This window comes from Bos indicus x Bos taurus, chromosome 28 (genome assembly GCF_003369695.1).
Source record: "Bos indicus x Bos taurus breed Angus x Brahman F1 hybrid chromosome 28, Bos_hybrid_MaternalHap_v2.0, whole genome shotgun sequence".
Classification (NCBI taxonomy): Eukaryota; Metazoa; Chordata; class Mammalia; order Artiodactyla; family Bovidae; genus Bos; species Bos indicus x Bos taurus.
Window position 1 is genome coordinate 30,164,856 of NC_040103.1, and position 14,007 is coordinate 30,178,862.

Sequence of the window (14,007 nt, forward strand, 5' to 3'; positions counted from 1 at the left end):
CTCTTTGAAGTTACCAGTGTAACCTAATTTTAAGTGGTAATGTTAGTGTTCTATTTAAAGTTCCAATTATGAAGAACAGGAAGAGCTTTATAAATCTCTGTTCTTACCTCTGTGATTTGTAAACTAGCTCAGAATCCCTCTAACTGCAGTCACAAGTGTTAACTCTCATGGATTCAGGTCATTTTGATTTTTTTTTTAATTGATTAATGCTTTCCCTTGCAATTTTAATTATGGGCTGAAGAAGTGGAGAATTGTCAAAGATTGAACTTTTATTAAATTTAGATATTTACTATAATTATCCTGCATAGTATCAAAGCTCAAATTTAATCATTTGATCATTTAAAGTGTTAAAATATTTTAGGTTGTAAAATACTGTGTTCAGTGGCCTGAGGAGATGAGATCTTTGTGTTTATCAGTGGATTTTGTTTGTTTGTTTGTTTAACATTCCAGTAGTCATTTTGTGATTTCAGGTTAACAGAAAAAAGACAGTTTACTTTTTGTACTTAGGTGTTTTTATTAGTCTTCTCAGGCTGCCACATCAACTGTATCTTAATCTTAGATTTCCAAGCCTCCAGAAAAAGTTTTCTATTGTTCAGGCCATCTGGTCTATGATATTTTGTTACATCAGGCAGAGCACACTGAGACAGGTTATATACCCAAAAGAATTAGTATACAGTATGTGAAATAACTTAGTCACAGGAGTATTAATATTGATGATTCCACCTATATAAGGTACCCAAATTAGTCAAATGCATAGAGATGGTAAGTAGAACGTAGTTTCCAGGGGTTATAGGAAGAGGAAATGAAGAGTTATTGCTTACTGGGCATAGAGTTTCAGTTTTACAAGATGAAGAGTTTAGAGGTGAATAGTGTGGTTGTACAACAATGTGAATATATCTAATGCCATTGCATTGTATGCTTAAAAATGATTTAAAAAGATAAATTTTGTGTATGTCTGTTTTACCATTTTTAAAAATAAATTGAAAAATAGATTCTAGAAATGCTTCTATAGGGTGTAGTATCAACTTTATTCAAGTTTTATATTTCCTTTGCTTATTTAACAATCACTGAGGCAACAAGAACGTAGGCTTGCTCTTGTGGCTGTGGGAATTTGTTAAACTGGGTTTGAGTTCAAACTTTGTTGCTTTACTGGCTGTGAAACCATGAGCAACTTTTATGAGCCTTTCATCTGTAAATGTGGAGTTTAATGCATATCTCAAATGAAAGTCATAAGGATTAATGAGATAATGAACATGTTAAAAAGTTATACTGCTTTTTAAGGGAAAGTTTGGAAACCACCAGAGTTGCAGGGCTTCTCCCCCTCCCCCCATTTTACTTAGTTAACAGACTAAACTTACGCATCCATGGACAGAACAACCAGATTTGTGACTCTCATCCACTTAAAAATACTGTTTCAATCTAGTGTTCAGTTAAACATGTTCTTTGGCTTTTTATTTCCCCTAATATTTTGAGAGTGCTTTTCCTTTCCTTCTGATTGATGATTCAGCTACATAATTGCCCAATTATAATTTATCTTTGGGGTAGCCAGAGAGGTTTGAAAAATGTTCCTATAGAAGTACTTTTCTTTAGAAGGAGAATTCTTCAGATTTTCCATGGCAGTCATTAATGGAAATAATTGATTGCTTTATATGTAAAGTAAATATTTATTGGCATCTGCTATGTGCTAATCATTGTGCTTGGTAGTAGCTGGTATCATAAGCTGTGTCTTCTAAAGTTTAAGTAAAATTTGATACAGTATTTAGAACCTTAACGTGAATGGTTTTGATAAAGCCTTGCTTGAATCTAATGTGATGAATGAATGAGGTTGAACTGTAAGCTGTTTAAAAAGTCTAGCTAGAGATGTCCCATCAGGACAGGTTCCAGACTTTGTTTTCTGTTAGTGCATTTGATTCGTTGGTTTTGGGCTTTGGTCTTCTTTTCTTATCCATTTGTGTTCTCCTTCACTTCAGAGAACAACTGGATTGCTCTTCCATTTTCTCTATTATTCTAGGTGACTGAGAAGCAAATACTGGGCAACAAATACCAGTTTAGTGTAACTATGCTAACTGAATGTCTTCCAGGTCCTGTGAACTGTAGATCTAAAATAGGGCCGAGCTCTATGATAGGAATTCAGTCCTCATCAAAGTACTCATAAACCATTTAATTCTATATAGATTTTGTTAGTACATACCATGTGTAATATGTGTTTCCTGTGTGATCTTTTGTAATGGGTATTTTGAAAATAATTCAGTTCTTCTGTAAAGATAGGAAAAATAAAGACAGATGAAATTCATAGATAGTAAACTGATAGCTTTTAAGATTGAGGTAAAACTAACAGGTTTTTTTTTTTTTTTTCCCTTGCCCGTGCCGTGCACCATTTGGGATCTTAGTTTCCAACCAGGGATCAGACCCTTGTCTCCTGCAGTGGAAGCACAGTGTCTTAACCACTGGACTGCCAAATATAAGTAGTAAACAAGTAGCTTGAGAAACAGGCAATATTGATATGATTTGTTAAATATAAATAGCAACTAAGTTTGTAACCTGTAAGACGGCCGAAGAGGTAATAAAATGCTATGCTATAACAAACAGTGTTACTTACAGCTAGAAAGGGATGGAAAAACCATATTATGATCATATAATACTAGGCTGACAGTTACACCTGCCCTTGAAAGATCACTCATTAGTGAAACTTACTATGTCCTTATTTCTGGCCTCACAGGTATATAACTTCGGAAAGGGAAATAAAGCCATGACTACTCAGGTTATTTCCTAAGATTTAGTTTCCTTGTTTTATAATATCTGCCAAGGACTCCCATCTCTAGGCCCCGTTGCTCAAACTGTGGCCCTGTTCTCCTACCTATACCATTATCATCAGTCAGATGAGGTTAAAGGCAGATAATGTGTGAACATTCAGGTGGTGTGGTCCTTACACTTGTTTGCACGTGAGCATTAACCTACTCCAACACTTTCCCTTGCTTCTTAGTGTGTATTTTAGATGGATGCATCTATGATTTCAACATCTTAATTTGGTCAGGAGGCCCTTTCTGTTCTGTGTCCTGTGGTATAGCTTGCTTATAAAGTACTTGGAGTCTACCAGGGCTTTAAGGTAATTTCACCACACAACACCAGGTTTAGGTCGATTTCTCCTTATTCAGTAGTTTAACAACAATAGCTTGCATGGTAGCTATATTAAAGATATGCTGAAACATTGAAAGGCAAAGTTACTTGGAATAATCATCACAGCTATTAAAGAAGAACTGAAAGTCATATGGAGAGTAAAGGTTAACATTTGACGATGTAGAACTCATTCTGTCAGATCTTATCAGCAATCACACTTTGATATAAGTGATGTGACAAATCATGTCAACAGGAAAATGTTTCCATTAGCTCTTAGATAATTTAATTTGTTAAAACATGTTTTGAAGATTTTAATCAAACTGCAGGCAGCATAAAACAAATTAAGATATCATAATATTGTTGATATCATGCCCAGATATACTTTTTAGACTTTTCTTATCTGCATATTTGACAGACAGTGCAAATTTAAATTTTAACAGATTCTGTTCATTGTAAACTTACTAATGAAAATAAAAAGACTTTATCTTCTAAATATCCTACACATGTTGTATACAAAAAAGTGATGTGATTTGCTTACCTATGAGATTGGTACTTTCATAGAGGACGTTTGGTCACTTTTCAGTTTTTTTAAGTGTACCGATGCACTTAATGTGATTTTTGACTTTAAAAAAATGGAAGAGGATTGCCTCCTTGAACATGTGCCTAAAAGATGGCTATAATTATTGCTGGACCTAGAAAATATGTCCTGCAGTATAATATTTTAAAGATGTGATACAAGACGAATGTCCTTGTCTGATGTACATTGAAGAGAATGCAGAGAAAGATTACAGTAAAACAAAAATTTATATGCCATTTCTCCACAAGTGTTTGATGATACTTGAAGAGGCCATAAAGAGGCTAAGAAAAACTCATACAACAAACAAATGACTCATTGTTGTGTGATAGGACTGCTTTTTATCTCAAGAGGGATAGAAGGTCACTTTGAAAGGGCAGCTAGCTTAAATAGGACTTTCTCAATGACTTTACTAAAACTGTGACTTACTTGGAATCCAGCTTGACAGCCCAAACTGCAATGACCATTGGGTTTTGAAGTGTTTTGAAATAATGTTCATTTTAGGCATGGATAGTATATGTAATGAATCTATCGATGCAAAGGATATGATTGAATAAACATTTGGAATGCTAAAACAAGCATTTAGATTCAAGGTAGATAAATATTTTGCAGAGCTAGAAATGGATTCTTATACATCTCAATGTCTGTTATTGCTAATAAGTAAAAGCTAAAGTATTACATGTTCAGATGCTTTTGTTCAAAGAATATTTAGTTTGATGTCATCATGTTGGATGGACATCACGAATGTGGCCTTGTTAACAGCAGAGCTGTAAGTCAGAGTGAAATTTACATTTAACTGTACCCAGTTTTATCACACATTAAAGGAGATGTTCTAATGGTTTTCGAATCAGTTCAGAGAAGTATTATTGGAAACAGAAATTTGAAATATTCTTTTGTTTTATGGGACAAAATGGAACAGGTTATTGTAATTTTTTTCTAAATTTTGTTAATATCTGTTCAATTCAAGTATACTTAACTCTTCTGTTTTAAAAATCTTACATTTATGTACATTAAGAATATACAGTATGGCCTATTGAAATTTAAATATCTAATAAAGAGTTAAGAAAAGTATACAATTCAATTAAATACTATGGTGGTTTGCTCTGGCTGCCATAATAACATCATGGATTGGGCAGCTTAAAAAAAGAATTTAACTTTCTCACAGATCAGGGAAGCTTAGAAGTTTCAGGTCAAGGTGTTGGCTCCTTGGTTTCTTCTGGGTCCTTTCTTCTCTTGCTGCCTTTTCACATATTTGCCCCTCTGTGCATACCCCTTGTGTCTCTGTGTGTTTCTATTAATTCTTACAAAAAGACACTAGTCAGATTAGATTCAGTTCAGTTCAGTTGCTCAGTCGTGTCCAACTCTTTGCGACCCCATGATCCACAGCACGCCAGGCCTCCCTGTCCATCACCAACTCCCGGAGTCTACCCAAACCCATGTCCATCAAGTCGGTGATGCCATCCAACCATCTCATCCTCTGTTGTCCCCTTCTCCTCCTGCCCTCAGTCTTTCCCAGCATCAGGGTCTTTTCCAATGAGTCAACTCTTCGCATCAGGTGGCCAAAGTATTGGAGTTTCAGCTTCAACATCAGTCCTTCCAATGAACACCCAGCACTGATCTCCTTTAGGATGGACTGGTTCGATCTCCTTGCAGATTAGGGCATATAATAAATGTCTTATTTTAACTTAATGACATCTTTAAAGCCCTAACCTCCAAGTACAGTTGCATTTTGAAATCTTGGAGGTTAGGGCTTCAACATATGAATTTTGGAAAGACAGTTCAGGACAAGTCCTCATTTGTTATATATCTTTTTTGGTAGTGTACCATTTTGATTCCCATCTTCTTTCCTTTTCTATATTTGTTTTAGTTATTTCCTTGGTGGTTACTTTGGGGAATTAGAGTTTCATTCTAAACTTATAACAACCTAGTTTAAATAGTATCAACTTAGTTTCAATAGTATGAACACTTTGCCCCTTTATATCTCTATCCTCCATCTTTACATTATTGTCACTGATTATATCTTTATACATTGTGTGCTCGTTAACATAGATTTATAGTCACTATTTAATTCACTTACCTTTTAAATCCTATAGGAGGAGTTGCAGACCAAAAGTATAGTAATACTGGTTTTTATATTTGCCTGTGTAATTACCTTCATCATTTTTTTTTATTTCTTGATATGTTTTTTTAAGTTATTGTTGTATGTTATTTCCATAACATCTTACAGAAGAACATGAGCAAACTTTTTGGACAACCCAATACTACCTGATGTGCTTTTACTTCAATGTGAATGACTCCTTTCAGCATTTCTTATAGGGCAGGTCTACTATCAGCAGCTTCTTTCCACTTTGGTTTTTAATCTGTGAATGTCTTAATTTATCCTTTATTCTTATTTATTTAGTTATTAGTTGCACCATGTGGCTTGAGGGACCTTAGTTCCCTGATCAGGGATTGAAACTGGGCCACAACAGTGAAAGCCTGGAATCGTAACCAGCAGGCCCCCAGGGAGCGCACTATCCTTTACGCTTAAAGGATAGTTTAGCTCTGTGTAGAATTCTTGGTTGACAGTTCATTACTTGAAATATGTCGTATCATTACCTTCTAGTCTCCATGGTTTCTGATGAGAAATCAGCTTTTACAATTATTGAGGACCCTTTATTCTTGACAAATTGCCTCTCTCTGCTTTTAAGATTCTTTGTCTTTTGATAGTTTAGTCAAATCTTGGTACGGATCTCTTTCATTGTTGAGCTTCTTTGATGTATAGGTGCATGTATTTCATCAATTTAGGATGTTTTTGACCATTATGTCTTCAGTTATTTTCTTCTGCTCTTTCCTCTTTTCTGTGATTCCTATAATACATAATATCTTGGTATTCTTGATGGTTGTTTTTTTCCCCTAATACTTCTTAGAGTTTGGAGCTGCCTGTCTCATCAATTGCTCCCTAATTATTGTTTTGACATTATATACATACGTATATATATACATACGTATATATATATACATACATACATATATATATATATACACATATATATGTGTATATATATGTATATAGCAAATATACATATATATAAAATACATATATTTACATATATAAAAGTCTGATATATTTGTTCCTGGGCTGGAATTCTAAAAAGTTGGTCACTGTTAAGGCCAATGGTCTATTGATTTCTGTTCTTATACTGGAGCTATTGGTTTTTGTAAACTATTGTTTCTTTGCAATCTTTATTGTATACCAGTGTTGTATACTTGCTCAACCTTTAGATCCTCATGACAGCCTATGAGACAGAAAAAAATATATGGTTTCTGTTTTAATGATAAGATTCTAATTAAATAACATAGATAAAATGTCATAGTGCTTAACAAAGCAGGTCAGCACTAGAACTCAGATATTCTAACTGGAAACATCTGATTGCTCTCCTTACTGGAGATTTTTCTCTCCTCCTTAGTGAACTTTAGTTTTGACTTGTTCGTATGCTGCACTTCACATGTTGTCTACTTCTTACAGTCTGCTTCAATTTGGGAAGAGTTGGAGGTTGTCAGAGAATCAAGTAGCCATCATTTTAAATACAGCTCTGAGTAAACCAGCTCTTTCTTTCATGCTTCTTAGGGAGAGCAGTTTTTCTTGTTTGGATATCTTTTTGCTTCTTGACAGTTCATATTTTTTCGGACTTACTGAATTTTTCAGAAGTCTGATGACCAGATACATGTGGTATTCCTATATGGTTTTTAAGTTATATAAATCCACTGTTTTTAAGCTTCCTGTACATTTTTTAAAGATTGTTTATTTTTTATGTTTGGTTGCACTGGGTGTCTGTTGCTGAGCACAGGCTTTCTCCGATGGCAGTAAGCAGGGGCTGCTCTTTGTTGCAGTGCGAGGGCTCCTCATTGCAGTAACTTCTCTTGTTGTTGGAGCACAGGTTCTAGGTTCATGGGCTTCATTAGTTGTGGCTTGCAGCTTCAGAAATTGAGGTTCTCTAGAGTGTGGGCTTGGTGGTTGTGGCACATGGGCTTAGCTGCTCTACAGTATATGGAATCTTCCCAGACTAGGGATCGTACCCATGTCCCCTGCATTGGCAGGCGGATTTTTATCCACTGTACCACTAGGGAAGTGCTCTCACAAATTGATTTACTGATTTTTCTAATGTTCTATACTTGTTAAAATTTTGTCATTTTGGATATATTCTGGGTATCTAGTCAGATATTTTAAGTGCCTTCTCAGTCTTTGTTACGTGGAATATAATGTCTTTGGAATCAATTAATTCTCTCTTTCATCCCCTGAAATGTTAAGGCTATATGGATTTTTATAATTCTTTCTTCAATAATAAAGGGTAATCATTTTCTTATTACTTTAATAACTGTCATTTTCCTAAATATATTTTTCTTTCTCATTTGAAGCAAAGATCTTGGGCATCAAATAGTGCTTCTTTCTTTGCTGTAGTTTAAATCATTTATTGAAAACTACTAAATTTCTATATGTTCCTTGTCAAATAGCCCTCTCTCCTACATTTTTCTTTAGAAAGTATAATATGTTCCTGATTATAAATTTTCTTCCTTAATCATAGATATAAATCCATCAGTGATAGATTTGATTCTCTTCTTCACATAAGCATTAAACATTTCGCTTGATCTTTTCTTGAATTCTTATATCCTTCTAATTCTTCACATGGTTTTCTGATTATTGACTTTTTAGTCTTTGTATTTCTCATCTTTCTCCCAGTTAGTTAAGCCTTTGTATTGAAATTTTAACCAAGGTGTGTGTGTGTTTTTTAATTTTTGAGAGAAATCTTTTTTCTCTCAGTATTTTTATGTTTTATACAGTATGACTATGAGGGGTGTGTATTAGGAAGGGTACATTTTTTTTCATACAAATATCACTTAATCTTTCACTTTTCAGAATTGTTTTAAAGCTTTCCCAAACTCTTTATATATTGAATACCTAAAAACATTTTTTATAAAGTTTACAGTTAATATTGGATTGAATAGAAACATGTTCAACCCAGAATTGTAGGCTTGGTATTTTAAGAACCTTGTAACATTTCCAATTAGGTCATAGCATAATAGAGCACAGCTATGCACAGCCCTTAACACACAGCAGGTTTTCCTGGCATGTTGTTACCAGGCTGTGGTTACCTTGAACTGTTAGTGGTCCTGTTCACCCACTGGTCAGTGCTGCAGTGGTTCCCTCCCCCAGGTGATTAACTATCACTGAGGGACCATTAGTGGGCCCATTCACCTTATGACCAACAGAGTGGTGGTCCCCAGTCAGAGAGTACGATAAGAGTTTACCCTGGCCCTCTCCCCAGGGCTCTTTAGCTCATCCAGCATCAGGTCAGTGAGTGAGCTGGGGTGCCCAGGGAACAGGCTGAAGGCTCTGTCCTGCAGGGCTCCACTACTGGCCGGGCGCAGGCCTTGAGGCGGCAGTGAACCTCTCCCCAGTCTCTGCCTCTGCCACCTAATGGGAGCTGCCATCTGCCTGTGTAACAGTTTACAGAACCTGCCTCTTCTGTGTGGGTGGCCTGTGGAGCCTGAGGGCCAGTTGGGTCCTGGGCACCTGTCTCTCCCAGTGATGTCAGCTGGGCAGGGTTTGACAACCCTGCCCTGAGGGAGCCACCAACTGAGAGCTGCTGCCTCTTAGCCAGGACCTGATCTCAGAGGGTCAAAGTTGTGCCTTGGGGTCTGGTCCTTTCTTGTCAAAACATAGAATAATGTTTCTTTGGTGGAGATTTAAAAGAATGTCATTACCTGACCATGACCTACTACCAAGAAGTTTAGGACTAACCTAAACTCTTCCTCACTTTTCATAGAAAAGGGCTTTGCTGAAAGCTTTTGGGGAGTTTGGGTTTTGGGTGTTTTTTTTTTGTTTTATTTTTAAAAATTGTTTATTTATATTTATTTTTGGCTGTGCTACATCTTCATTCCTGCATGTGGGCTTTCTCTTGTTGCAGTGTGCAGACTTCTCTTGCAGTAACTTCTCTCCTTGTGGAGCATGGGTGTGGGTTTCGGATTTCGGTAACTGCAGCTCACCAGCTCTAGAGTGCAGGCTGTGTTGCACCAGTGCACGTGGGATCTTTTCGACTAGGGGTTGATCCAGGGTCTCCTGCACTGGCAGGCGGACTCTTAACCACTGGACCAGCAGGGAAATCCTGAGTTTGGGTTTTTAAGGCATGAAGCACCCATCTCTTTGCATGGCCCTCAGTAAACCTTTCTTTGTTCCACATTCTGACATTTAGTATTGTTTGGACTCAGTGTGCGTTGGGCACACGGGCTTGTGTTTTAGTAACAACAGCGTTTAGAAATAAAAATTGATGAAAATCGAGATCCTCATCTTTATTTTTGTAGACTTTTTTTTCTTTTAAAGAAACAAGTCTATGTGGCTTTCCTATATGAATAAATAGTATTCTGATTATTTCATTTTCTGACCAATTTCACTGGAAAAACTATTTAGAGATTAAAAGGCATTTTAGTAGATATATCTCTGGGAATCTGGGAACAGTCTAGACTGCTTAGATCTAAAGAGAAGAAATGACATTGGAGTGATCAAAGAGAGTTCTCCCTTCTAATGCCTTACACCTGGAGCAGTTGTAGAAACATCAATAGCACAACTATATTTATAAATATCAGAGCAGAATGTGGCAGATGGTGATGCAACACAGAATCTTGTCAAACTTTTATGTCCCTAAAAAGAAGGTTTCTTTTAGTGCCTATTTTAATAATTTTAACTTGAATCTTACAAAATAAAGTTGACTGTTTATATTGTGAATTTCTCCTTGCAATTGAAAAAATTAAGTATGAATTAATATCTTGCTTCTTTGGTAATCTTTTTCTTTGTTGAATTAGACTGTGAATGACTGTTGTAGTAAACTGAGGTGAAAAAAGTAGTGTTTTGTTTTCCTAAATGATATTTTTCATGTGTTTGTGACATCCATCTGTGTTGTTAGATTCTTTAATGTAAAGCAAAACCCGATATTTTCTCTTTCTTCCTTAGCTCCCCATCCTCTTTTTCTCTTTCCTTCTTTCTGTATTTTTTGTCCTTTAGGACTTAATTTATGACTGTGTTTAGGGATTCTTTTGCCACCATTAGTAAAACATGCCTTTGGTTTTGTCTCAGTAGTTTTGGTGTGCTCTGAGGTTGTATAGTATAAATCTATACCTACATATCGTAAAGCATGCACTTAAAAAAAAAAAAAGTGTACCTTTTACACGTATGGACCTTAATACACGTATGGACCTTAATGTGGTGCATTGTCCCGTGGTATGAAATTAAACATGGTTACAGTTTGATGTTGTGTTTCTCCTGCCTAATAGTAAAGCAGCAAGTGCTTCAGTAAGGAAAACTGGAAATAGCAGGACTATTTCATCCAGGGGATAAAATTTTTTGCCTTGATTCTGTTTCCTGTTATTCTATTTGTAATTACATTTAAATAAGTATCTTGTTGATTAATTAATTAATTTTTTGGAACTGAAAAACAAAGTTGGGACCTCTTCTGGTGTACAGGTGAGTGCCTAGACTTTTTTTTTTTTTTTTAATAGGGAAGGTTTTTTTTTTTTTAAGACTTATTTATTTATTTTTGACTGCACTAGATCTTCGTTGCTGTGTGCAGACTTTGTCTAGTTGTAGCAAGTGGGTGTGCAGACTTCTCCCTGTGGTGTCTCTTATTGCTGAGCATGGGCTCTAGGCACACAGGCTGCAGTAGTTGTGGTGGTAAGACCGAGCAGTGGTTTATTAGTTGTGGGGCAGGGGCGTAGTTGCCATGTAACATGTGAGATCTTTGCGAAGCAGGGATTAAGCCTGTATCCCCTGCATGGGCGGGTGGATTCTTAACCACTGGACCACCAGACTTTTTGTTTGATTAGTTGGATAGTGAAGACGGTCTTTGCCAATTAAATGGTACAGTGGTACTGTCAACTGCCGTGTATTTTAAGACAAGCTTTTCTAGAGTATTTCTGTTTTCTTTGGTACTTTTGGTGATAAGGTATTTTGTAAAAGTGAAAAACAAGATAGTAAATTTTTAGCTTAATATTGCGTAGTGGTGGGGGGCTTAGTGATGTTTTGTGCAGTAAAGAAAGCTGGAGAAGTGTAAACTTGGACTAGTTACCTGACCTTTTCAAGTTTCGGTTTCCTTTTCTGTAAAATGGGAATAATCATAGTACTCTTACAGGCTAACATTCTTAGAAGGGAAAATCATGACTCTCAGATATAAAATAAACACATGCCAACAATTTTATTTAACTCGTTGTTAATTAGTGTACAGGTAAGATGTTGCAGTTTATTTTAAGGAGAATTCAGAACTGGAGATACATGTGGTCCAGGGAATCAGTCTATAAATATGATGATGATGGGGTGACATTTCAGTTTTCATCTCTATTGATTTTAATTTTTTATTTTTATAGATAATAATTATTGCTATATATAATATATAATTATAAACTCCTGAAAAGGTGATAATATGATGTGTACTTCATGTTGCTGCTGCTATTTAGTCTTGTCCTACTCTGCAAATCCATGAACTGTAGCCCACCTTGGGATTAGCTTTGTCCATGTGATTTCCCAGGCAAGAACAGTGGAGGGGGTTGCCACTTCCTGCTCCGGGCTATCTTCTCAACCCAGGGATTCAACCTGCGTCTCCTGCTTGACGGGTGGATTCTTTACCACTGAGCCACCTGTGAAGCCTATAATTAATGTTAGGGAAGAATAATTCTAATCTTTATATTTTCACAACTTTTATTAAGAAGAGCTGTTGACAAGTTCTTTGGTGGTAAAGAATCCACCTGCCAATGCAGGGAATCCAATGAGTTGGATCCAATGAGTTGGATCCCTGGTCTAGGAAGATTCCATATGAGGCTGGTCAGCTAAGCCTGTGTGCCACAGCTACTGAGCCTGTACCCTGGAGCCACAAGAGAAGCCACCGCAGTGAGAAGCCCACACACTGCAAGTAGAGAGTAACCCTTTCTCACCACAACTAAAGAAAGTCCATTGGTAGCAACGAAGGCCCAGCACAGCCAAAGATAAAGTAAGTAAATAAATATTAGAAAAGAATAATTGTTGAGTTGATAGCATAATTATTTTTCCTTTTTAGCCTGTTACTACAATTTATTATTGTAATATTTTTCTTCTGTTACTATTGTGTATTCTTTAAAATATAAGCATTATGAGGGTGGGCACTTTGTTTTATTCCTTGCTCTGTGTCCTTAGTATCTCCAGCAATCTGTGTGACTTAAAAGACTTCAGTGAACAAACTCTGAGTGATGGAAGTGATTAAGAGACATAACCCTATATGAGAAAACTTATTTTTCTTTAGTGCTCGATTCTCTGGTTTGTGCTAATTTTATTTAGTTTGTTTTTTTTTTTGGACAGGCTGAAAACGTAGCATCTTTACAAGCATAAATATTTATTTTAATCTAATTATTAATTTTTTTCTTTTAATGTCATGCATTGAAATGTTTTGACTGCAATATAAATAAAGTTTATAATAGTATAATCTTCAGAGGCAAAGATCTTTATTTTAGACCTGGTTATTCACTTTCATATTGAGTGGCCTTCAACTCTTTGAGCATTAGTTTCTTCACAAGTGAAATGATATGATAACTCAAAACATCATAACTTTATAGTTTATTAAGAAAATTAAATGTAATAATAGGCATAAATTACCTAGCAAGGTGCCTGATGCGTAGTAAGTGATCAAAAAGCTTAGCTTTGGGACTTCCCTGGTGGTCCATTGGCTATGCAAAGGGTTCAAGTTCAATCCTTGGTTGGGGAACTAGATTCCATCTGCTCCAACTAAGACCTGGCAAAGCCAAATAAAACTAGTAAATAAATTAAAAAAAAACAAAAACAAGCTTAGCTTTTACATAACTATTTTTGATTTGAAGGACTCACAGATGTAATGTGATGGTGATTTATCACATTAATAATAGATATGATAGAGTAAAATGTGGGACCCTAAAATACCCTTGTCTAAGTTGGTATTCAGGATGTTTATAGTCTTTTTGAATACATGATATCATAAGATATTCACCATACCTAATAAAATAATGTCATGATTTTTACTTATGTTAGTGGGCAAATAAGCTAACTTCTGAGAGTTAAATCAAAGGTCTGAATTTTGCTTAACACATTTTATGCTATGTAAATAAGGAATTTTAAAGCATTTCTAAGACATGCTCATTTAGGGTTCCCCTTTAAGCCCTAAGTTTAGCTGATAATATCCAAAGTTAAGTGTAGGAAAAGAAGTTTTAAAAAATCTTAGTTGAGTATAATTGCAAAATGTTCTTATTTCCACCAGAAGAAATTCAGAGTGTGTAAAAGAAAATTC

At 35.7% G+C, this 14,007-nt stretch overlaps 1 protein-coding gene across 5 annotated transcripts in view; it reads left to right on the forward strand.

Annotated features, from left to right (window-relative positions):
- ADK (adenosine kinase) overlaps nt 1-14,007 on the forward strand; it is a 543,710-nt gene that overhangs the window by 177,308 nt on the left and 352,395 nt on the right. The window lies entirely within an intron of this gene.